General features: G+C 43.2%; 1 long non-coding RNA gene across 1 annotated transcript; it reads left to right on the top strand.

Annotated features, from left to right (window-relative positions):
* Positions 1 to 26: 26 nt before the first annotated feature.
* Positions 27 to 6,349, top strand: LOC308199924. Its single transcript, XR_013955093.1, has 3 exons — positions 27 to 1,071; positions 2,242 to 2,410; positions 6,247 to 6,349. It is a non-coding gene; the product is annotated as an uncharacterized lncRNA (long non-coding RNA).
* The last annotated feature ends 20,702 nt before the right edge of the window (positions 6,350 to 27,051 follow it).

Raw genomic sequence — 27,051 nt, 5'->3', positions numbered from 1 at the left:
GATGGAACAGCATGAGATTACAGGATTTGGCAGAGGTCACAGTGGAAAGGAAGCCAGGTCTTCATATCAAGCATCTGCTCAATGGAGTGAGCTCATCTTCCTTGGTTTCCCACAGAAGTCAGTCTGTGTTTCTAGCCCAAAAGGTATTTTATTTTTCACAGATGATGAGCAGGCCCACAGAATAAAAATGTGAGTGAAATTACCAGGCTAGTTCAAAGCACTCACCTGAGCTGTAAAACACCAAAATGAAACAGCAGCAGTGATGCCAGCTGTGGGTACCTCAGCAGAGAAGCAATGTTTAAGACTTGAAGGTGATTTAATTTCATTGCTCCAGCTGTCTAGGCAAGAAAACTCCAAGCACTGCGAAGTGCAGAGAAGGGTGAGGCTTCTTTCTGGAAGGCTGGTAGTTGAGACACTACCAGACTGCTTGGCTTTTCTAAGCATAAAATTGGTGAGTTGAGGGTAAATCACCTCTGGGATTCACGGTGGTAAACCATTGGGAGAGCCGGCCTTGCTAAGGTATGTTCACCTGTGCCAATCAGGGGGCTGAGAGGTGTCACAGAGATGTGAATAACAGAAGTGGGTGGTAAGAGAGGTTTTGGTACTAAAAAGTCTGAAAAAAAAAAAAAAAAAAGAAAAAGCTGATCAGTGTTGGGGATAAGAAGAGCACTTATGCGCCCTGACTAGCCTCACCTGAGGCCTCCACCCAAAAGCCCTGCCCTCAGCCCCATTCCAGCCCAGCCTGTGGCCATGCTCGGGCCTTGTCACGTCCCTACTCTGCCCAGCCGTGTGCCCTGTGGGCTGCCAGCCACCTCATCCCACTCCATCCCATGTCTTGGCTGTGTCTGACCCTGCTTCTCCCCACCGGACCTCATCCTGCCCTGTTTCTGCTGACTCACAGCTCAGCTGGGGGTGTCAGGAACTGTCCTGGACCCACCAGAAACAGCTCAGGGCTGGGAGCGTGACAGGCCCCGGCTGCAGCGGGCGGTGCAGTGCCCTTGCTGACAGGAGTTGCTCGGTGTGGTCTGTGCCGCAGTCCAGGGAAGCGGATCAGAAGGGAAGATAAGAGCGGTACGTGAAGATAAGAGCGGTACGTCAGGGCGGTGAAAGGAAACCACAGCACGAGCACGCAGCACCCCAGCTTCCTCAGAGCAGGAGGTGGCTGGGCAGAGCATAACGTGCAGTGAGAGCCAGGGGTGCTGAGATGGTGGAGGCAGAAGATAGATGTTTGTGAACTGAGCATGGGGAAGGGAGAGGAAAGGTGCCTGCTTAAGCATTTGATTATTTATGTTCTCTTTTTTACAGTTCCTGAATTGGTGATTAGAAGTTTGTTATTTGGCAATGAATTAAATGAAGCAAAAAATCTTCCGGGTTGAGGTTGTTTTACCTATTATATAATTCCCTCTGGGGCTTGTGTGTTTAGTAGATCTTACTGTAATGCGATAGCAATTTTCTGTTCGTGCTGGAGTTGCTTTGTAGTTTTGTTTTCAGTGTCTGGTCTGACTTTGATCTGTTGTGTTAGTTCAGATTGTTCGGGGATCTGTTCTTCAGCGAGCACCGTGGCAGTAACTTCTTCCTCAAGTCCAAGTTCCATTGTCACCACACCTGGCATTTGAGGTGGTGAGGTGTGATACATGCCATTAGAACAGCAGGGCCCAGTGGTTAGCTCGCTGCAATCAGGATCATCTGGTTCCTGCCACTCACACAGCAAATGATTTCTTTATCACAAGTCACTACATGTGATATGTGCAAATCTATTGGCTGCTTTGGTACTGCAGATAAAATGAGTAAAACAAGATTTATTGTTTCTGTTATCCTGTTAGATGTTAATGTCTGAACTTGGCTTACATAAGCCTGAAAAGCATGAGCAGTTTTCAAAGACTGAGACAGACAGACAGACGTTATGGCCTTTGCCTTTTGATTCCTTTTCCAGGACATACTGTTTAAGATTGTCTCCAATTTTTTGCAATTCAGACCTGCTTCAGTGAGACATTTAAGAGTGTCTTCTGTCGGGTCTATGTTTAGCCCTATTGGTCTGAGTGAGCCTAGGCAAGGCTTCAAATGGCTTTGAGGTCTCTTGAGCATTTTGCTGATTCTAGTCCTGGAAGGCTATGAAACTGAGGATAACCTTCCATCATGTTTGGCAAACATTTTTGTTTCCTCATTAGTATCTTTAGGCACAGTCCTCTCTTTTCTCTCCAAATTTTAAGAATGAATTTCACGAGTAATTTTCTTTAACAGACTGAAGCCAAATCCATGGAGTCAATCACTGTCATCAGGACTGCAGCCAGTAACTGAGGAAAGACACTGGTTTCACTAGTCTACTTGTTTGATGCTATTCCTGCTAACTTTTGTGACCTCTGCTGTCTCTGGACACCACCAGACACTGAGGAGGCCACCTAAAACAAAGGTAAGAGCACAGGGAGGAGGACATCCAGTAGGGCCAGTCTGCACTAATGCCTAGATAAATCCAGTGCTGCAAATGGTAGACATGCAACCCCAGAAGGTAGCTAAAAACAAGGGATTGTCACAGTGTGGGTGTGTTTCCGTTAAGTTAGACTTAGTTCTTGGGCGTACAGTCTTTAATATTCTGAGCAATGATTTGGAGTACACCATAAAATTGTGACTGATGAGGTGTCGAGGTGACACAGATTTATGGCCATGTTAGATAAGGAAGATGATGCACAAATATCTGCAGTGCATATTCACTTAAGTCAAATATACAGTCATACTTCTGTTACCAAAATACAGTCCATACTTAAAGGATAATGACAGGGCAAAGGAAGGTTTCTGAAAGACTGGGTATTCACACTGTACAGTCAGCAGAATTCAATATCATAAAAGGAAGGGTTGATATGATTTTTGGGCGAAAGCTGGGGTGCATGGGAGCTGTAGTCTGCTAAGCTGTTTTGCTCAGTTCAAGTATGATATTTTAGTCTGGAACCAAAATGTAAAGAAAGTTGCTGAAAGTATGGATAGAAGAGAATAGGTAGATGTTTAGAGTATTGGAAAACATTATATTGTTGGATAAATAATATGTGATAAAGCAATTAAATGTCAATGTGCATGGAAAATGAGGCCAAACTACAGTAGAAAAGGTAGTTTTAAATTTTATCATTATCAAAGTACAAAGCTTTGGATTCTATAAATGGTATGAGAACATGAATTTAATTATTTTGGGGAGCTTTTGTTTTTGCTTTTTTTAACAAATTTATGCATATAGTAGAAACTTCCGTGTCATATTTTTCTCTTCTGTTAGAGCACACTAAAATGAGAAGTACTTCCTCAAGTTTTCCTGTAATGATACCTTAAAGTTACTGGTGAGGTGGGACTGGTGAGCACTGATGTACTATGGCATTACTGGTGGCATTTGTTAGTTTCTCACCCGTGAGCTGGTCTATTTACTATGCCATTGCTTTTGCTGCTGTTTGCTGAGAGCAGACCTTGGGCAGTACAGTGTCCTTTCTTTCACCTTCTATGTGCCTGAGCCATGTTCTGCCCTTCCTCTCACCCTGCCTCAGGTTGCTCTTTAATGTCCTTACCTTATGCCAGTCCTAGACTGCTTTCCAAGATCTGTCCCCACTTCTACACCAATACGCATTTTTCATGCTCTTTCCATGGGATGTCCCCTGGTTCCGCCCTTGCTATTTCTGTACAATCATATTTCCAACTCCTGCTGTTTGCAGTTTCATTTTCTTTCCAGCTGCTGCACTGGTCTCTGTCCCAATACGTCTTCCATGTGGCTCTATGCCCAGAACAGAACTAGACGCTCTCTTTCTCTTGGTAAATAGGAGGCAGGATGCCAGCAGTGATTCCTCATAACTTACCTGTTTATTCCCTAACAGCGTTTTTGGTGCTGGGCAAATGAGACTTTGCCCATATACAGTTGGGCTGGAGCTTGCTGAATGTACTTAATGTAGCCGAAATAGGGAACTCAGTTACAGGGATCTGGCCAAACTGTATTCTGGCCAGAAGCCTGATTCTTAGTGAAGTTGGACAGATGTGGTGTCAAAAAGCATAGTTCTGGTAAGTACACATCCCTCCCATCCAAATTATAAGCCTCTTTTTGAAAGGTGAAAATAGAATTAGCCTCTAATGAGGAAAAGGTCAGTAGAATTTTAAAAATACAGGCCAAACTCCCCGTCTCATTTTCTGGGAGTTTCTTTCAACTAACCATTGTTTTGGCTGGAGTATGCCATAAGAACCAAACGTGGGGCTTGAAATCCTATGGGAAGTGTTGGCCCAAACTGTTCAGGTTGGTTATATCATTAGTAATTGAAGAAAGCAGCAGAGAGTTTCACTCAAAAGTAAGTAGTCATTCTAGCTATTTCCTTTTCAAGATATTCAGGTGCTGAGCTCCTGCTGGTTTCTGAAAAATAAGCTTCAAGGTAATTTCTAGCTAGTCAGAAGTGAAGTGTCCTGATCACCTGGCACTTCAAAATGGAAGGCTTTCAATTTCTGCCAGGTATCTGTTGGTATTTTAGGCTGCCTTTGACTAGGAATAAGAAAAGGATGCCCTTTAAAATATTTGTCCATGCATAACAGTATTTAACTCGTTGTAGTTGAATAACGTTTTCTCTGGTGCTTTCAAAGAACTACAAGACCCAGACTACAGTAGTAGAGGTCTCAGCTCTGGAAACTGTTCTTAATCTCTTTTTTTTTGCATTGGGGAAACTTCCTGTATGCAGTGAATCAATGGTAGACTGAAAATCTCTGCATTGCGTAGATATGCCCTGAGTCATATTCTCTGATTGCCTCAGATTGCAGCTGAAAGTACAAAGATAAAAGGAGTCTTCTACAGTAGCGTGATTATCTTAAATGCTTCCCTTTGCCATTGCATGACTTAGAGCATAATGTAAAGTGAAAACTCAAAAATAATGGTAACCTTATTGTTAGGGAATGAAAACTTAGCAGTTATCTGGTTGCCAGGTTAATGAAGCGGAGCAGGGGTATAACAGAAGCACTGTAGTCATTCAATATTGAAAGTGATGGGTGATGCAGTTTAGGCAGCTTAAATATTTTTCAGCATTTCCTGGTATGTCATGGTAGGGTCCTTAACATGGCACCATTGCCGCTCAATAGCACCTCCTGAAACCTATGGGTAAAAACTAGTCTCAATATAGAGACATACTATAGACATACTGTGAGATGTATAGAGATGAAATACATTGTATAAAAGATTCTTTAGTAAGTTTTACAGTAACTTATAAAAGATTAATAATTACAGTAATTTATAAAAGATTATCTTTTACATGCTACATAAAAGATCATCTAAGAAATTTCCACAAATTGCTGAAAAGGTTTTAAACTTCTAGGAAAAAAAAAGCTTTTTATCCAAGAGTGTTTCTTCATCTCTTTTTATCAAGATTCTTTAAGTGACGTACATGATGATGGATGATGCTGAGCAATAAAATGTATTCATATTATCTAATTTTACTACAGTGATTGCTAAATAAGCATCACAGTTTTATAGCCCAGCGATTGCCAGCAGGAAAGTTCAACATCCCTCAGACTAAAACGAGTTGGTGGTGAAATGATTGCAACTGGGTATTCCCCTCCATCAGCTCCTCAACCATGAAACACACTCCTCTTCACTGGGCACAACTTGAAAGTTTACCTTCAGGTAGATACTGGACAGAAGACCCAGGGTTAAATCCTAATTCTTGCATCCTACTTATATAGTGATGGGTGGATATTGTAGTGTACATCCAGATGTTGGCTTGGTCTTGCTAACTCAGATGCAAAGAAATTATAAGAAAGTGATCTAGCCATACTGAGATAGGACAGATCTGGTAAGTCAGGATGAGAGGTGTGCTAGCTCAAGAAAATGTTGTAGGGTGCTATTCTTGCCTGTCCAAATGGTGATTTTAACACTGAGTGTTATCAGCTGGTTTGGGGTCCTGAGCTGCAGTGTACAGTCTGGAGGTACATCTGCTCCATCATCTGTCTTTAGTATAGAGACAAATCCTTTCATTCTCTCAGATGCGTATTAGGACTGCAAGGTCTTCTGGGCACTGCCTTTCTGCCAAAGTGCTTTTGTACTACACCTTGTCTTATGTGAAGCCTGATCTCAGCAGAGTCACACTGTCTGTGGGTGGCAATAAATCCTTGTCTGATTAATGCAGTTTTGCTGCAGCTTGTCATAACTCCATAAAATGCGGTGGTTTCCAGTTTGCTAGGTGGTGCAGCTTGTTCACTGCCTTTGACCTAGGAAACCATCAGGACTTGATCTATTCTTCCTTACAGAGCCCCTTTCTGCCAATGTATCACCACAACAGCAGTCAAGCAGAACGTCTCCACTAAATCTGTACACTGGGGAACCAAAAGAATTACTTAGAGCCCTGCCTTTGCCTATGAAACCCTCCCTCAGTCTAACAAGACTGCATAGATTGACAGGACAATAAACATGAGTTATATTTTGGGTGAGGCTTCTGCCTGGAGGGGTGGGGAAGAACACAGGTCATTGAGTGTGAAGAACTTATTTTTGTAGTCAAATAAATGTTAATATGTAAGATGGGTTTGTCTTCTTCCATAAATATGAAAGTATACAAGCCACACGATAACTCGACAAACAAGCTGACACTGTCTATCAATAAATGATGACAATAGGGAAGAAGGAGTTAAAAAACTCATCCCCAAAACATGAGGAAAATAATCAGTGCTTGAAGGTGAAGGTGCTGCCAGCTCCTACATAACTGTGTCTGCCTTGGAGATGACCTAAACCAGAGAGCAGGACTGCACAGCAGAAAAAGAACCAAGCTAGATGAGGCAGGCAGGAACTGGTCGCTACTATGGAGCAGAGAGCTGCAGCTCGTGGGGATATTTCCATCTGACAGCAGCATGTGTGGTATGGTAGCTGTCAGCCACCTGCCTCTTAGCTGTAAGGATTCTTCATGGATTTCCCATGTGACAACTTCTGAAAAATAAAAAAAATCTGCTATCTATTCAGGAACTACAAACCTTGCCATATGGCTGCTATGCAATAAATCAAGGCACATATAGATGTGTTTTTTTCTGTTGTCTGATGATCACCACCCCACTGAAGATTTGCTTCATCCACAACATAACAAGAAGATCTAAAATCTTTACATCTTTGGGCTTCATTACGTTGGTCTCTGTTCAGACAGACTGGACAGAAGATGTATGCTAAACAAATCAGGAGGAATGTCTGAGTGCACCCAACTGAAACAGATTTGTTTTCCGAGTATATAAAAGCTTTTTTATCACTCCTGGCACATACATTTCAAAAGTGTTATACTGCAGGAACTCTTATTCTAAGACTTCTGTGTAGCAGTGGTTGAAAGATTAAGGGTTGCTTGTTAGAATATATTTTTCTCTCAAGGAAACTTGTAGTCGTAAGAAAGTGCTGGCTGTATAAGCCTTTGGAAAAGGATGGACGTAGGTAATCAGAAAATCTATATCTTGGTTCCCTAGTGGGAGGCATCAGCTCTCAAATAACCCCCACTCTACAGCCTTCCAATTATAGACTCTTGAATAACAATGAGATGGCAAAAGAAAGCCGCTAGTTAAATATGGCATGTGATTGTCCCAACCTCAGCAAGGCCTGCTGATGCTGCAGTACAGATGTGTGGTGGTGCACAGTTTCCTCTGTATCCCTGTGGATGGTAAAAGGGCAGAGGGATTTATCCACAGCAGAAAAACAGGCATGCACTGAACCAGCCAACTCCTCTGCATCAGTAGGTGAAGTCTCATAGTAACACGTTGGTGAAAGGAATTCTTGACCTCAGCACGCTTCCAACTTGGCCGTGGTCTCCATGGTCTCCAGCACAGTTCCAACTTGGCCATGGTACTCCATCAGGGACCACCCTGACTGCCTCAGGGGGATGCCTCTTGAAAATGATGACAGAGGAATGGCAAGAGAAAGGAGTCCGAACTGTTGCCAGCCTGTAGCAGACCAGCACATTTTCCAACAGCTCAAGCCTGCATGAATGCTCAGGAACCTTTTGTAGGAGACCATTCACCAGCTGAATGTAGCCCTCGTTTCTGCTTGCCTTGGACTGCAACAAAGTACATTCATTGTTCTGAAAGGTCTCTTGCCATTTCTACTTCTGAACGTAAATTAGAGACAAAAACGAGATTTTTTATTTCCACCAGTGCTCATTTAGCCTTGCTGCTTTCACTGTTCTAGTGCAGATTCGTTTGCCTCCACCATCTAGGATTTTAATTTAAGAAGGACTGGCAGGGTCTTTTCCTACAGATCTTCCAGTAGCAACCAAACCACTGCTCTTGCTGGGTTGCACCGTGAGGTGGCAGTGCAAACTGGGCTGACACTAGCCAAGTGTCAATCATCAGGGGCCATGGGACTGCCATGAGCCAGCCCTGGTGTTCATATACTCTGAAAGGCCACTCCCAGAACAGCAACAACAAAACCCCAAACAATGTTGTTGGGTTTTATTGTATCTCATTTCTTTCCGGTCCATAGGATGCAAAGGGCAACAATATTATTTCTCCAGACACAAGCCTTTGCTGTGTTTTTGGATGTTGCTACTCAAAGTCTAGCAGCGGTATGTGATAGGCAGGCTTTCTGGTTGATTTCTGCCGGGAGAACTGCATGTTTCCATTCAGGCTAAGATCCCACCTGTATCCATTTCCACATATGTGGTTTTAGCAGTCTGATCGGTTCTTAGTTCCTCCACGCATTTCCAGATTTTACTTGTCTGAATCAGTTCTTGGTACCATAGTCTCATAGTAAAATATACCCTGCTTTGTCTGAAGTACTATCGTTACTATTGCCTGCCACACATCAGCATTTATGTTGTAAAAGGAACTTGCCTTTGATGGAGCTTGTGATCTTTTGGAACCTAATCTGGAAACGCCAGCAGCAGACCATCAGCTGCAGACAAGCTGAACAGATTCAGTGGAGCAGGCTTTCCGTTCCTTGTCCCTCTTCACCAGCCCTTCCCTCTAATGTTTCACAGTTAGCTGTGAATGTTGAGTACTGCCGAATACTTGAGTACTTGAACTGTGACTCTGAGTACAGTCAAGCCTTACAAGCTTGTAAATCACAGTTCTGTTTACCTAGAAGCAAGGAGTTATTACTAAGCTTCATCTTTGTACCTGCAATACTGGACAGTAACACTTCTCCCAGTTATAATGACGGTCTTTTAAACCACAGCTAAATTTAATTTTAAATGATAAAAAGTGAAAAATCATGAAAAAAAAAAAAAGGACAGCAAAACATATCTGATCCCGACCCAATGATCAAAAGGTATTTTGCTGGTGTTTTCTAAATCATGGGTTCCAAGACACAGCTTCCAGTCCATCACCTTGGGAACTCACACTGACTACTCTGGTGCATTCATGAGAAACAGAGCACAGAAAATCTGAATACAGATCAGACAGAGAGAGCAAACTGAATGTTGTTGTGGTTCATACAACGCAGAGTATTTGTAGAATGCTGTCAGGAATTCAGGAGTAGGTTTTAGACACCTACTGCTACAATTCAGGAAGTCTGGGCTGTCTCCCAAATCTCTTTATTTCTCAGCAACAGAGAATAGGAATGCAGACCTGAAGGAAGCTGCAAAAATGACAAAACCCAGTGCTTCTGCAACCACAGCAACTAGGCGATCATTGAGATACGCATTCTGTGAGTCCTTCTCTGTTAGGAAGCAGGAGAGACCTGGAATCACTCTTTCATCACGTGGAAACTTCACTCAACCAAGTCTTTCTCCTCTGACTTGGGTAATGGCTGGGCTGTTACAGGAATGCCATGGCCCTTCGTTGCTTACTCTTTTCATTGGTACTGATTAGGAGGGAGGGGACAGGAACAACTGGGGAAGGCTTATTCCTTGGTGGGGGGAAGGCACAAACTCCTACAAGTATTTTCTGTGCCTCGTAAAAAGGTACTCCTTTTCTTCATCAGAATTCCATAAGCAAAGCCCAGCATTTTCTTCTTTGGCAATGGCAAGTTTCCCTTGCTTCGGGGTAAGGAGAGAGCTCACCAGTTTTTCTGAGGAAAGGGAGAACCTTATTCATGGGAAGTTCTGAAAGGAAGAGAACACTCAATTCACTGATGATGTAGCCACAGATAGCAGAAATTAAGGATTCAAAAATACATTTGTCAGTATCAGTATAACTAAATAATAGGGAAGAATGCTGTTCTGCAGGAGATGGCTTTGGCATGCTGCATCTCTCCTTGCTCCAACCCCCTGGCAGGAGGCTGGCCAGGTTACTTGAAATGGGATTTGATTATGGCCTGCCAGCCAGAGCCTCTGCTGCTGTGCTTGGCTGCACAATGTGAGTGTGTCAGGACGAGTTCACTGCAAAGGAAACTCTGCTGAAGTCGAGAGAGTTGTACTAAGAACAAATCCAGCCCATCATTAAGCTTTCTTCAGGGTGAATTAAGAGCTGATGCAAGCAGGCACAGGTCCCACAAGGTTGGCAGGAATCTCTTAAGAGGCACAGGCCTGTTTATGTGGCAGTGCACTGCTCTACAACCTGATGAATAGTCTAGTGCTTCTTGCCACACAGCAATCCTCTGCAGGTGGAGATATCACTAAGAACAAGTATCACAAGTGCTTATAGCAGTGGAAAAAACTTAAGAAATATAATCAGAAAATATGTCACTGATAAACTACTACTTACCTGAGACTGCAAACAACATGGAAAACTAATTTTGGGAGATCCACATGCAGTCATCACAAGTGAATTACTGTTGTTACTACCATAGCAGTGCATTTGTCAGTTCCATTTTGTCACTGATCATATTACAGAAGCATCCAGCTAATTTACTTAGCTCATCATCCCAAATTACCATCTATGCCTGTCTGGCCAGCGCTCGTTGCCTTCCCTTCCCACTGTTCTCACTGGCTCTGTTTGGGACAGCTTCTGCATACCCGTGCTGAGCTATCAACATGGAGATCAGAACACATGAAGCTGAATATGTGAGGCAGCCTAGTGATTTAAACTTGATTTAAAATAAAAAATGTGTAAGTAGCATAGACGCTGCTCCAAACATTGCATCATTTGTGGCAACCATTAATAGAGGAGAAAACACCAGTTTTTGAACGTATTTGCTACAAAGTTTTAGGCCTGCTGCATTGATCAAATGTAGAAATGAGAGGGCCTGGCTGCAAAAGGGAGGCTCAAAACGTTCCATGAGGTCTTCAGCAGTATCCTGGGTTTTTGAAGTCTGTCTTCCTGGATTATTTTCTAAGATTTTACCCTCACTTTCTTCTCTTTTGCAAAACACTCACTGGGGCAAAAGAACCAACTTTGCAACAGGATCTCTGTCACCTAACATACAGTAGCACAACTACTTCATCGCCCCCAAAGGCAACAGAAATTAGCTTGAGGCAAAGGTCTGGGCAGGCATGGTAAAAATTGAGACATCAGTGGATTAACATTTTTCCAGATTCCAGCAATAAATCAAGCATTAGTGTTTTTAGTGGTGGTGGCCATGATATTTTGCTGAAGATCTGTAATGCAACAGGGAGCTTCTGTCCTTTGGTAGTAATAAGCCTGAAATATGGGTCACAAAACACACTACAAGGTCCTTCTGTTACCTGCTTTGCAAAACCTCGTGGACTTTTCATGCAAACACTGGCTTGAAACCATGCCCAGGGACTGTACAAACTTCTTCTTTACAGACAAACTCACCCTTTGCAGGTAGTATTTCTTGAATACAACTTCTGCAGATGTACTGGGCTGTCACTGCAGTGTCACTACACTACTTTTTTTTTTTTTGGTTTTGGTTTTGTTTTTACAGGGCAGAAATATATGTAGTATTCATTTGTAAACAGTATGTCATATTCAGTCAGTCAGTGAATGGCTGAGATTGTATGTGCTGATGTGCAGTCTCTGGCATTTGGGATTTCTGAGAGAATGTTGTAAAAAAAAAAAAGGATCTGATTATTCAAACCAACTGTTTCTTCATAGAGCAGGGCAGGAAGGGGTGGGAGTGTTCTCTGAAACACTCTGAAATTGAGATGGCAAGTAACATGTGATGGAGAGACCACCAGTGCAACCCAGCCAGGTTTTGATTATGCTGGTTCAGATCAACACAAAAGAGTCAGTGACCTGCTGGATTTAAACGGTCAGCTTTGCTGGCCTGATTCTACCTTTTATGTTAAAACTCATCAATGGTTCTTTTAAGCTATTTTAGAAGCCCTTTGCCTGATGGAGGCTATAGAGAATGAGCTAAGTGCCTACTGTGGTTCAGGAGACACAGCAGTGCTGAAGTCAGGGAAGCCCTGTCCACTCCGCCAATTGTAGGATTTGACCCTGGATGCCCTCATCTGTGGGACAATACTGGAAGGTGGCAGCTTTCCAAAATGTACTGAGTCACGTGTAAGCATTTCATACCCATCTGCAGCTGTGGCCAGCTGTTGTGTTGGGAGAGCAAGATACGTGACGGTGGGAAGCAGAGGAAATAAACAACAGAAATACATTTACTTGTACATGTGAATGCACAGTGCCCAGAACAGGTGAAGTGTGTGCAGCTTTACCTGCAGGGACTGATAGGACAGGCTTGGGAGACACTGAGATCTGTTCTCTATTGTTACATACGTGTTTGTATGTCCACAGACAGATGGCTTCACTTTGCTTTCTCATATTTTTATCCACCTGTAAAATGGGATGTCTGTGATCCAGTTGTGGGAAATTAGGGCTAGAAGCACACTCGGAATAAACTGAGTACAACTATGTGGTAGTCCAGGCAGCATCAACTTCACAATGACTCTAACTCAATTTTCAGTTCAGAATAATAAGGCGCTCAGCTGCTGGTAACATAGCAATCACTCCATCCATTTCTCTTGCCATGGGCTGTGCATGGATAGGGGATTTGGGGTTTTTGCTGTACCCTGGCTTCTATTTTATTTTATTGACTTACATGACACTCTATGCCATGTTTCTACGTATGTTGATGTAAATGAAGGAGAACAGGAAGTCTAGTAGGATAAAACAGTCATTTAAAAGGACTGTGCATTTAAATAGAATGCCTTGGGTTGGAAGGGACCTTAAAGATCATCTAGTTCCAGCCCCCTGCCAAATTAAGACGAGACAGCTGATCTCAGTGCCAGAGAAACAAGCCTGAGGCTCAAGAGACTTAGGCTGAGTTCCTAATTCTGCTAAACTCCACAGAGAGGCTGAATTTAAACATTTTTCCTCTTAGCTGTTTGGCTTTGAACAAGACAGCATTTCTGAGTCTGCTTTCATAAAATGAGGTAGATGTATTCATTCATCTGCTTTACTAAGTTTGGGCTGATTAAGGTCTTCTCTAAACCATGGGCCCGATTCTCCTCTTCCACAAATTGCAATCAGCAGTAACACTGTTAAACTTCAGTTCAAGTGAAAATAAAGCAGATGTTTTCTCGGTGTCCATAAAGTAGGATCCGTCTGTCATTTCTCTTGGTGCTCATTCCCTGGTAGCAGAAGGTGAGTTTTTTACTCTACAGCAATTTTCAGGTTTTGTTGCATCATGCTTTGCCAAAAAGCAATTAAACCACAACATTTAATGATGTATACTAAAACCTTTCTAATACCAGCGCATCTTCTGCAGAATTTAATACGTACATCCATTTATTTAATTTTAGAGTTGCAAACTGCTTAGGCACCTAGTCTCAAGTATGATTTATATCACAATTCCCAATGAAATAGGGAAAATAAGTTAGGTTTAATTTGTATTGTCAGCTAAGAGGGCTAGAGTAGCATGAAGGTATGTGCAGATTTGTACATATGCATAAATGCAGTCTTATACAACTTCTGCTCGCACCACAGAAGGGAAGAACATGGCATATGTGTATTTCCATAAATAAGGATGAAGAATTTTTTTAAGCTTTCCATAAATAAGCTACAACTGGGAGCAAAGAAAGAAGCAGAATTTCATTATGAAAGGGATTAATTGTCTAAATCTCTGAGGAGAATAAACAGAGTTGTTCAAGACATGGAAATGATTTTTTTTTTTTTACTATTATACTTGCTATATTAAATGTAGTTGGATTGATATGATAGGCCGGCACGTAAATACATGCAGTTCTTGACTGTGCTTTTCTACAGTTAGTTATTTTGTGTTGTGTGGTGTTTTGAATGCAAATATGTGGCCAGATTTGTAGCTAATGGGGTTTAGCAATTGGTCTAGAAAGCAATAAGAAACTGCCTCCTGTGTACCTGAGTTATCGCTGAATAGGTGAGCAATATCCCCAGTTTATGAATGTCCCCTGAGCCCAGCAGGTCTCCCAGCAGCCTTGCTGTTCATGAAATCTGTCTTTGTCACAAATAGCAAATCATAGGCTACGGAATATCGCAATCTCATTATGGGATGTCATCCTGCAGCACAAATACATTATTCTCAGTGGATTTACAGACAGCCTAGCCAACATTGCCACCAGGACATGACAGATGTACTGGGTCCAGACTTACACTGAAACATGATTTACACTTGTCAGGACAGTGGCAAGAACAGACTGCAGAGAAGACTAGAAATACTGTCGAGAGAGTTTCTCCTTCATGGTTCCTTAGACACCATAATCCCTGTCTTAAAGCATGAGGAGGGGGAGGGAGCAGCTCTCCCTGGCTCTTTTAGTTACAGCAAGATGTAGGGAGTAATATTCTGCTCAGAATTTCTGTTGGTGGGGCATGAACTATACATTCCCTCATGGGAGCAAAGCATGTTACTCCCCTACCAGTAAATCAGCCTTGTAACATCCTTGTCAGCCCAGTCTGCAGATCCTAGAGATGTATTACAGAGGTGGAGGAATAATGTCTATGTCTGTCCAAGTTGCATTGTCTTCAGTGCAAACTGAGTAAGGAGTGAGGCTGCACCCTCAGGTGGCTCTGTAGCAGCCCTGGAAGCACATTTGTGTCTCCCATTTGCTCTGCCATTCCTTGTACACAGATCCGGTGAACTGAGGCCATGCTCAGGGAGCAGGGAGAGGAGGAGCAGGGCCATGCTGCCCGATTGCCACGAGGCAGTTCCACCTTCACCAGCACATGGCCTTCTCCAACGCTTTGCAGCAGTACGCAGTTGTCATTCCCAAACGCCACCAGCAGCAGAGCGCTTCCAGTGCCACGCAGGGAACGGCAGGCCGTTAGGACAACGGGCTGAAAGCTGAGCTCTCCAACCCATGAACCCAGTTGGCTTCTGCTCCTGTGGCACTAATAGAGCAGTCTGGAAATTTACTAAACTAATTGCTATGTTGGGTCATCAGAAGAACAAGATTAGGCAGGAGACCATGAGGTTTTTTTTCCCCTCAGGAGGCCTCCAGTTGTATTGTGTGAAGTGTGCTGTAGTCCTGCCCTGTGGTCCCCTGAGAACTCCCCCGCAGCAGCTCCCCAGGCACTCCCTGTGTGCTGGGGCAAGCATCTCTTGGCCTGTCTGCTCCCTGCTTGAAAGCAGGGCTGTTGGCTTTTGTGTATGCTTGAAATCCATCCTCCAGCTCAAGCTGTGCAGGAGCCTACAAGCTTTTTGTAAGCTGCAGAGGGAGTTGTGCTCACTGCACATAGGTCAGGGTACCCTGACTAAAGACAGTTGTCAGTTTACCGGTGGAGACAGGCTATCCAGTGTCCCAGTGAGTGAGGAGTGGGGAAAAAATTACACCAGTAATAACAGCTTGGTTTCATTTAATCCAAGAACTGGTCTCCCTAACAAGGGAAAACATAAATTGTCTGGGAATGAAGTTAAATCAAACGGAAACAAGGAAATCAGCTTTGTGTGAGACTAAAATAAATGGGAGCAGACCTCCAGGCTGCTGTGAGATGAGACAAATGAGAGAGGAAATGATCCACTTAGAGCTAGAGGAGTCCAGTTATCATACTACATGGAGGGGACAGCAGGAAAGCCCTTAGGAGATGTCTGCAGAACAAGAGTGAGAAATGTCACCCAGAGAGCCTGCAGGACTGCTGGTACTCAGTATCACGGCAGCCTGTAAGGGCAGCGTGGAGTTGGTGTTTCTGGGACACAAGGAGGAGACCTTCACTGTGTCTTAATGAGGGAGGCAATCCGAAAATCCTTGCAAAAGCATGTAGGGCACGAATATGGGATGCTGCAGGGGAGAGGACACACTGCTTTGTGGAAGTAGAAGCAATGAGGGGTTCTCTGAGGGAAGGAAAGGAGGTTGGCTGGGATGTAAGCAGAATTTGGAGAGAGGAGTGTGAGTTGTGGAGCTCACCCTGCCATCTCGAATGGGATCTGATTGCCAAAAAGGGGGTAGACTTCACCCTTGCCTGAGGTTTGAACTGTTGTACAAAGCACGGTGCCCGTTCACCTGAAGCAGCAGGCCTTCCGCAGACAAGTGCTGAAGTGAGCTCTCGATCCAAATTCAAGGCCACCCTGGTTCAATGATCCTCTAGCCCAGTGAAATGGAAGCAAAACAGAAAATAGCTGGCATATCTCCATCTAGCAACTAACAACATAATTTCCATTTCTCAACTATGGGCATTTAAAGCCCAAAGCCTTTCTGAGTAAAGTGTCTGAAAACCAGGGCCTTTCCAATCCAGAGGGGTTGTTTATAGCTCAGGTCTGCATAAGCCTAGTGTTTAAATTTCTCATCTGTGAAATTTTAATGGGCAAGCCTTAGAAATAAGACAGTTTTGCATGGTTTTACAGTAAAATCCAAGACTCACAGATTTATGTTTTAAATATGAGATATCCACTGTCACAGTCAAGTGCAAGGTGAGTAAATGAAAAAAGTAAAAAGCAAATGAAAATTAAATGAAAAAAGAAATGTATCTGCATGAAAGTGAAAATCTGTTGACAGATTACACTTGTTCCTGTGGTCACCAGTACAAATAGTCTGGCTCTTAAGCAAAATGACCAATTGTTTCTGTGTTTCTGCTGGGGATACTTTCTTTTTGCAATGTTAATACTAGTATTGATTCACTCTGGGCTTTAAGTATTAAGAAAAATGGAAGGAATTTATGAAATGCTAAAGAAAAAAAATCATGCAGAAGAGAAATTGATAGTGTTGCCTATGCAATGGCAATACGATGTCCATTTATAAATGATGCATATCAGACACTACCTCTCCCTAAAACTCAGCAGGCTTGAATTCACTGTGTAATCACATTGTTTTCCTAACCCAGAGAGATAGAAAACCACATGCCCACCTGGGAAATAAGCATCTCTAATGACAAGGTAGCTGTAGAAGCAGCATGCAAACATTGCTGTGTCTCATTAGGTCAGACTTCTGGGAGAAAATCCCCAAATTAAGCTTCTACAGCCAGCATTGCAGCATGCAGCATTGCCCATTGTATGGGCCCTGCTGCAAGGAACAAAGTGGGGCTCCTGTCCAGGCAGTCCCTGTTCTCACCTCCCCATTTTCCATCTGCTTAGGCCAGCACCCAGTGTTGCTGTGCTGGGGGTCTTGTTGTTGTGTGCTTCATGGCTGCATCCTCCTACACAGCTTTGAACTTTAGCTCTGGGCCCATTTCTCTTGACAGATGAATAATGTTGCTTCTGGATTCAAACTTCATCATAGCCTATCTCTGAGTTTAGGCATTTCTGCTGAGCCAAGACTGCTAAAACAGTGTACCGTTACTTACCTTCTTAAATACATTACTCTTTGGTTGTCTGTGGAAGCAGCACCTCTTGAAATTCAGGTGATTTAAGTAGGCTGTAGGAAATGGCTCCTATGTTGTTCAAGGCTATTGATTAGAGCCCCATTCTCAACCCCCAACTCCAAACAGTCTCACTGACATCCTGCCTGCAGTGTTTTGCCAGGAGCCTCATGTATCCCCTTTTATTATACTTTCTCCATCGTGCTGACACTGTTACTTCATCCTGGGTTCTGCCTCATGGGAACTCATCCACAGCAGAGTGAAGTCCTCAGATTTACTTCAAGGTCTTCAGTGATTGTTAGATCAGCTCCAAAATTGGTGGTGGGTCTTCCTAAATAACGTGTCTTAATTCTGCCAGGAAACCTTTCCAAAGGTGCTTAAATGTAGTCTTCTAAATCCTCCTTTTGGCATCTGGCTGAAGCATCAGAGCCTTCTAAGAGCTTTAGCTGGCTGGTGTTAGTGACACTGTAGCCATAAGCAAGGTGTCAATAGAGTTTTGCTGTGAAGTTAGTTCCCTGTAGTACAAGGAAAGGTTATATTTTATTTATGGGTGATAGGCCTGTGAATAAATACAGTTATTAGTGCTCATAATCCCAACACTTACTGCTGCTCTACAATAAACATGAAGCATTTCATGGCAGTTAGAAGTATTGCAAGGCAAATATTGGCCTTTTGAGACTCTGGAAAACTTCCTAGGTCTTTCACTCTGTATACAAGTGTGTGTTTTTATTGGCCATGCCAATAAAGCATTGCCAAAGCCTGTCTCTGTTTCTGTAGCTTTCAGTACTCAGCTCTAAGAAAAGAGGAGAAGGAGTCATCCAGGTTGGTCAAAGGTGATCAGACTCAAAGACGGTGTGACTGCAGGAGGATGCCTACCTTATGTCCTGAGTCTCACAAAAAAATTTAGATCTGTTGTAAGGTCTGCTAAGACTATTCATCTGTCAGTCAGCCTATGACAGATGACAGAAATCTGAAATTTCTACAAGCCTTCCACATTACTGGAAGAAAAATAAAACAAACTTGTGATTTTCACTTCTTTAGAAGTCTCCTTTCCTGCAGCACCAATGGGAAAGTGGTGTTGGGTGAATGTGGGTGCAGGACTCTCCATCTGTCACGCTGGCCAATTGTTTCTTCACAGACTCTTGCCTTATGCTTGTATGAGAGCTCTCTGAAGCAGAGATCCTCCTTTTGATTTTTTTATTTTTTATTTTATTTTATTTTATTTTTTTGTACAGCATCATATACAGTGGGGTTTGAATTTATGCATTTGACTCCTGTGTGGAAGCATAAAACACTTCCAAGAAACACCGTTGAAGCTTTGTTGATCAGCTTTTTAAAAACGCACCTCTCTCTTGTGCTAGGCTTTTGTGTACAGGTAAACTCAGTCCAGTCCTTTGAAATCTTGTTAAGGGTAAGGGTTTCCTGTCCTGAAGATGTGGCAAAGACAACAGTTTAGGGAATTGCCATGCCTACATCTCTTCCTGCTCTAGGGCAGGAAGATACAACCCACTTGGTTGTATCAGTGCAACTGTTTGTGAGGCCCATGCTAAGAATAGGGAACTGATCTGTCTGTAAGAAGAAGAAAAAGGCTAAAGAGTGAAGCTGTATATTCATAGCTGGGCCACTAAGCAGATTCTCAGACTGTAGTACAACTCGAGGGCTTCACTGCAGCGAGTGGGAATCATCAGTAGGGCTGGGGTGAGTGTGCATTGCTGCTAAACACTTGCTATGCTGAAACACAGCCTGGAAGTGATGCTCTAAAGTCTTGTCTTCCAGTTTCTTTTTCACCCCAATGAAATAATAAAACATCCTACCCACTTATTAAGAGCCAAACATCTCTGCTGTAGGGGAAGAAGCTGGTTAGGGGGGAGCAGGAGCAGTGTGCTTAAGCACATTATCTGAACTAATGGAGATGCCAATCTGGGCCAACAGGGACTGGCCAAGCCAGGCCAGGGGTGTTGTGAGACTCTGTTTCAGTTAGCTGCTGTGCTCCACAAGCACTGATCTGCTTGCTTTTTCTTTCGTCTCATGCAGAACGCATAGTGCAAAGGGACAGGTGCTCTGACTCCTGTGATGAGCTGAAGTTGATGACTCCTAGTTTGCTCATCTCTTAAGCAGGGAAATCAGACAGTTGAGGGTAACATGCCGACGTGCATTTTGCCCCAAAGCTTCTCCAGCTACAGCAGTAAGAAGGGCTTTTGTTCTGCTACAATGGAGAGGAAATTTTTCATGTGTTATTTTAAACAGCATGCTGAAAGCAAGGACTGATCTTCCTTGCTAAATCCAGAGAAATTCTGTTGAACTCAATGAAAAACGCATCTGAAATCTCCTGATATCTCTGAGTGATATCAGGATCAGGTCTTGCAAGGTGTATGTTATGCCTACAGGGTTAACTGCCAATAGCAAATTAATTTTCATTTGATTCTGTCTAAATGAGCCACAAGAATCCAGCCATCATTACAAATTAGCATACTAACACTGGTAGCATTGTCCTTTCCTGTCTACTGCTTCTCTCCTATCCTGAGTTGATTTGGACACAAGTGACAGAAGTGAGAGATTGCAGACAGGATATGTGGATGAGGCAGAGAAGCAAAATCGCATGAGGACCTTGCATAAGTCTGCTTACCTCATGCTCTTACCTCATAAATAACTACAGAACATCTGAGGGCCCCTGGGTGTGAATGAAATTCACAGGTTGTCATAATTATAACTATTCTTCCATCCTGTCCTTAATTTTGGTAACTGAGCAGGTACAAATTCTTGTATCTGCAGAGATTTGCACATACAAAACTGTATTTTAAATTCAGAGGTGTTTTTCACCCTCTGCTTTCACTGCAGAGCACGTAGTTGCAGACTGTATTCCCCTCTGAATTTAGGGACCCTCAAGTAGACTGATAACAGCTTTGAAACTTCCTTTCCTCTGGCAGGCTCACACAGTTCTGCTGGAGGATGCCAGGCTGTAGTGGAGCATCCCAACACTACGTAGGCTCGTTAAGAGAAAGGAAGCTAGTGTTGTTAGAGAAACATGCCAGCAAGAAAGTGAGGTTTAACTTACCCGTGACATCTTCATTGTATGGGGCTGTATGGGGAGATGGGCAGACAACTGAGGGGCTGATCAATCTTTTGGCTATAACACACAGCTGTCAGTGTCCACTCCCCAACACACTGCAAGGCACAGTTTCTATTACAGCTTTCCTGCTGGAAATTGAGTAAATATACTTAAAACAAAACAAACTAAAAAGTCACAGTCCATTAACAATAACTGAGCAGAACTGAGAAAGTAAGAACAAGATAGCTCTAGGAGTTGGGAGCTAAATTACCTGTGGAGAGCATAGATAACAGATCAGCAGTACCACTGTGTATTATAGCCAAAATGTCGGTCAGCCAGTCATCTATCCATCTCTGTAACAACCCTGCATTATGGACCTGCCTGCGTCTGCTTTCCTGTGCAATACAATGCAGCAGACGTCAATGACTCAATAACTTTTGCTTGTAATATCCCTGGGTTGCCCTGGCTGAAGGCATGATTTGTTGGAGTTTTATCCACAGCATTCTGCAACCAAGTCCGGTGTCTGCTTTACTCTTCCATGAGCATCTGATAGAGTCTTTCTTCTGCGTGCTCAAACTCTTCATTTTCTTCTCCTATAGGAATGTTGTTGTTAACATGCCCTGAGCAGAGTCATCAAAGGAAGTTGAGAGATGGTCAGTTCATTCAGTTTGTTTTTCTGCAGAAGGGCAGGCTCTTTCCTTAAACCTTGGGGTAGCATTATACAATCTACCTCAATTCTCCCTTTGTCCTCAGAATTAAGAAACCAGTTCTGCCCAGCTCAAGACACTGTTTAAAATCAGATTGTGTTTGTCTATACATCAGTGGGAAAAGTAAACATCTGCACTGAATTGCTATCACACTGGGCTCACAGCCACTGTAGTTTCATCCACCTGCTTCATCTACTTTAGTTCAGAGCTCTATATATGAGGAAATCCTTTTATTTCCTGTTTACATAGGGCCTAGCTGATATACAGAAGTCTGATACAAACCATAAAAACAGTAAAATTTGCAACTGAACTGTTGAGGTTTCTAAAGCTGTTCCAGTGGATTTTCTGATGCCTAAACTGATGTTTTAGCAGAGCTTTTGTTACTGCAGCCAGGATACTGAAAATACAAAATAACTGTATAAAAGCATCTTTACACTACAACAGACAGTTCTAAGTCTGAGACTGTTTCCTTGCCGTGCCCTTGCTTCTAGGTACAACCAGTTGAGAAGTACACGGTGGGATGAGAGAATGTGTTGGTGACATCAGGTGACACAATATAGTGCCTACATTAGGACGTGCCATGGTGCACGTCCAGTTAATGGAGATAGGGAAGCTGATCAGGTTTAATCAAATATGCATGCATGCTATTGTTTTAGTTACAGGTGGGCCAAGAGGAAATCATGGTGACCTTCCGAGGTTCTTTGTAAGCAGAATTTGCCTCACTGGCAAACAGATTGGGAAGCAGTCCTGTGGTCATCTTTCCTTATTACTTATCGGTTTTGTGATGTCCTGTATCTGTTTTCTCATGTTTATTTTCTATCACTTAATCTGTGTGCAGGACATGAACAGCTCAGTGGGCCTGTTTCTCATGGCCTTCTCCTCTGACCATGCAATGCAAAACAAGTCTTCAGAAATGCCTCCTCCATAGACATTTCTTCCCTCCCCATCTGCAACACAAATGCCTACCAGGGCTTCTCAGCTCTAGAGCAGAGCACAGCTGGATAAAAGGGCACACAGAGGTACTGGTAAACATCTCCCTTTTTTCTCACACCCCTATGAAGGCAGGTGCATGGACAAGGTATCAGTTTTGGTGTCCTGCATGAATGGGATAGGCAATTTCCTGCTGCTTGCCAGGTATTACCATGCTTCACGGGTGGACAAGGTTATCCCTTCCCTTCCCCTCCAACCCACATCAGGAGAGGTGACAGGCTCCCTCTGGGGCCTTCCTGATTATCTTGACTACTTTTACAGGAGCTATGGAAATAAATGAGAACATCAGACACTTGTCAGAGGGGTGGGGGTCTGTCTGGGAGGGAGCTCCTGCTAGTCAGCATTGCCTGGATGTGACTTGAGCTGCCCCTGAAGGAGGACAGATGTGGGCTAACCCACTGCAGACCTGCAAAGGAAGGCTTTTCCATGCCCAGTGTCTTCAGCTGAGGACTTCATCTAACCAGGGATTCATTTATGTTCTAGTACTTCCAAGTAATGTAGGAAAACACAATTAAAAGGACTTCTCTGAGATTCGTTGTGCAAGCCAACGTGCAGAGGACAACCCTGTAATCTTTCTTGGTGTTATGGTAACGTACTGCCCATAAGGAATAACACATATCAGCTTCAAATTAACTGCAATACACACGCTGAAAGCTAAGTGGAGTGAATGGGGAGAGACCAGAGATAAAATGGGCTGCTTTCCAGATATTATTCTGAACATTAAAGTGAGCGGATGGAAGATATACATCACAACAATAATCTATTATGCTCCGTGTACTAGAGCAGAACTTTCACCCTTTTAAACTCTCATTAAAATGCAGCCATTTTTGTTTCAAAGGATTAATATGTTGGCTCTAAAGAGGGAGGAAAAATGTGATTCATGGTGCGCATGGAATTAGATATTGTTAATTGAAAATAACCCTAGGCGCTTACACAGTGCTTTTCAGCTCAAAATCTCAAAACTTTTTTTTTTTTTTTAAATGAAATTCATTCATGTAAAGTAACTGCTGAAGGAGCTGCGTGCAGGAAAAGTCACACAAAAAATACTATGAAAGTTCTTGTGTACCTACACAGTGCACTAAGGCAAACATCAGCTATGGGCAGTAGGTATTTGAAACTGTGGGGTCTCACTGTCACGTGGGAACAAAACACCTGTCTGTAAAAATAACAGGAAATGATTTGTGAAGGTTTTGCTACAGCTGAATGAATGTTTATACAGCTAGCTAAAACAAGCCCAATGGAAACTCTGAAAAAAACCACTGGTGCAGTCTGAATTCTGTCACTCTAAACATGGGAAAAAAATCATTGTGAAATGAGGATTTTATATCCATTTGCAAGCTCCTAATACAAATTAATGTAGAGAAGAAAATGTGCTTGTTGACCACAGTGCACTTTAAGATGCTCTGAGTCCTCCAATTTAACAGGGGAAGAGGTGGGGAGCAGGAGGCTGGGAGGATTTGGAGCATCATAATGTCTACTGTGGTCAACAGCCACAGCAAAGTTCCCAAAAGACTTCAACAAGAGCTCCAAGGTAGGCAGACTGTTAAGGACTTTACTGAATTAGGGTCAGCAGCGCTCAATTTGCCTGCAGAGCAAATAATGCCTGTGCTTGGCAGATGGGGAAACTGAGACACTCACGGTGTGGTGGCTTGCCTAAGTTCACAGAAGAATTTAGTATGGAGTAAAACAGAAAATCCTTGAGTCCTTTCCCTACCCACTCACTCTTCCAGTGACAAATGAAGAAGGAGCACTGTTCACAAGTTATGGTAATTTCATAAAGTGCAGAGCAAAAGCCTTTAAAATTAATAAAACCAGAAAGAGCTCATTCAGAGAGCGCTCTGTTCTTCCTTGGTCTCTGGAATATTACAATGACATCCTGTAGTGGTGCTGCGAGGATTTACGCTTTACTTGCTTATACAGTGCTGCCATTGACATGTTGAAGATTTAGCTTTGTAAGCTATTTGTTTCCCAAGTCATTGTGACCTACTTTAAGTTTGTTGCTAAGTGGCTGGGATTTAGAGTGGCTGGGGCACCGATGTAATCAAAGCCACACTTTGGTGCGTGGAGGCAGCAGGTCTAGGGAAGTGATTGTGCCCCTGTACTCGGCTCTGGTGAGGCCGCACCTCGAGTACTGTGTTCAGTTTTGGGCCCCTCGCTACAGGAAGGACATGGAGGTGCTCGAGCGAGTCCAGAGAAGGGCGACCAAGCTGGTGAGGGGTCTGGAGAACAAGTCTTACGAGGAGCGGCTGAGGGAGCTGGGCTTGTTCAGCCTGGAGAAGAGGAGGCTCAGGGGCGACCTCATCGCTCTCTATAGGTACCTTAAAGGAGGCTGTAGAGAGGTGGGGGTTGGTCTGTTCTCCTACGTGCCTGGTGACAGGATGAGGGGGAATGGGCTAAAGTTGCAGTCCCCCTGCAGACAGGGGAGTTTTAGGTTGGATGTTAGGAAGTACTTCTTTACCGAAAGGGTTATTAAGCATTGGAACGGGCTGCCCAGGGAGGTGGTGGAGTCACCATCCCTGGAGGTCTTTAAAAGACGTTTAGATGTAGAGCTTAGTGATATGGTTTAGTGGAGTACTTAGTGTTAGGTCGGAGGTTGGACTCGATGATCTTGAGGTCTCTTCCAACCTAGAAATCTGTGATACAGTGATACTGTGAGGCAAGACAGGTCACCGATATCAGTGACAGGCCAGGAATTGTGCAGTGCATCACCAGAAAAGATAAATGACTGTGGGATAAAGATGAGGAGGGCCCCATGCACTGAGAGGAAGGATCTGCTTGAAGTGGGGAGAGTATGATGTTTTTATGTGGCTAATTGATGCAGTAACTCCAGCAGAAAGTCTTGTGGCTGATGAGTGTATCCAACACCTCCAAAGCCCTGCTGGAAGCAGAGGTGATGATCATCTCTGATAAGACATTTCTGCAGGCTTCTGTTCTTCAGTAAGGCAAGGGGTGGCTTCTCACAACTTCTAGCTTCTAATGACTTTCTTGTTTTATTAGCCCATTTTCTGGTTATAGGAATAACTTCCTTTTACACTGTGTCTGGGAGGCAGACAATTAGATAGGGAAAAATACAGATCCAAGAATCAGAGAAGAAGACTAAAGCTAAAGTGATTTATTCTCTACCCAGCTTCATCTCTGGCTTTTCCAAAGGAGAGCTAGCTGTAAGCTGCATGTAAAGAAGCCAGCAATATTAAAACACTTGGCTCTGAAGAGATGTAGGATTGAGAAACGAGAAGAAGCCATAATTGTAATTTTACTGTGAGCAGCTTCCTGTTAACCTCAAAGAGTGGTGGAGGACAGGGTGGAATGGAGAAGGCTGGAGGAAAAAGCATGAGGATGTGCAGAGGGCAGTACCTGGAGGGGGCTCATGGTAGGTCCGTGGACAAACCCCTCATACCAGAAACCCAGGGAAGTCAGCAAACAAGCTCTTGCTGTTGTCAGCAAGGTCAGGATTTCACAGAGGTCTGACTGTCTACTTTATGTAGTCCAAAATACAGGTCACAACCTCACAAGGGGAGCTCCCACAAAGCATGGCACAAGAGTGATCTTTGTCTTTAAGGTCTTTCATGTGTCACCATGGCTTTTATGACCTTGTCTTCTCTCATATGTGTGACCTTTTCCCCAGGCTCTGCAGTGAGTTCCCTGCAGAGGCCATTAGTGCCTCTTGTGATGCAGCAAACAGAGAGAAAAGGGACAAAGAAACATTTGGGTTTCTCAGGAGCTCGGCACAATGTTGTAGAAACATCATCTCTGTTTCCTGGACAAGACACAGGTAGGCACAAAGCAAAGTTGCTCCTCAAAAGGTCTTTCAATCACGATTGGAAAAAATAGTAGCGGTGTTTCAATTAACATTCTGAGGGTGTCCAGACATACCATGGGCCTCAGAGCTCAGGGTTCGCTGCAATACTGAGCCTGCATGTGTTAATGGAGTGCAATGCCTCCACAAAGCACACGCTCCCTGCCAGCCCACAGGAAAGAAGTGGCAAAATCACTGTGGTTGTTTGGGTCAAGCAGAAGGTGGAGTTTGATGTCCAGCTGTAAAAATCACAAAGAGTAGACCTAATCCTTGGCCCCCACTGTCTCCCAAAATTAAGCCAATTTCCCACAGAAATGAAAGGAAATTTTATCTGAATAAATGTCCAGAATTTACTGGTGTTACGTTGCTTAAGTAACCAAGGAGAATTTAAACTGATCATTTATTTTCCCATGGAAAATTCCCATGAACAGTAATAGAGGACACCCTGAAAGGCTTTTATCTCAATTACTACAGAAAATTACAGAGAATTAGATCCTTTCTAATGGTTTTCTGAATCATCCTTTGGGATTTGATAGCAGGAATGTAATTCGCTATTGAATTGTATAGACTAATGGAAAAACAATGCCTATAGAAGAGTGTTCACTATCTATTAATGTCTATAGGGCTTCCCTATAAAAGGTTTCCAAGAGCCTTTTATTTACAAATACTTCCAGGGGGGTCTATTTATGCTGTACACCTCTGTTTATAATGCACACTCATTAGGGTAAGAAAGGCAAAAATAGACAGCAGAGAACAGTGATCTTGTTTCTGAGAAAGAAAGACAGCATGAAATCACAGGAAAGCATCCTCATAACCCCATGAAAATGCATTGCACATAGCAAAAATGGCAGAAAAACCCTGAGATTTTGATCCTGCATAGAGTTCCCACTGGCATACCCTTGACCCTACCTAAACTCTCTAGCTCTAGGGAGGTGCAAAGAGCTTGCTTTACTTAGGATTACATGAGTACACGGACTAACAGTATAAGTTGCTAA

This window comes from Anser brachyrhynchus, assembly GCF_964034855.1.
Source record: "Anser brachyrhynchus genome assembly, chromosome: 9".
NCBI lineage: Eukaryota > Metazoa > Chordata > Aves > Anseriformes > Anatidae > Anser > Anser brachyrhynchus.
The sequence above is the reverse complement of the archived record's forward strand: the minus strand, read 5'-3'. Positions and strand labels throughout refer to the sequence as shown.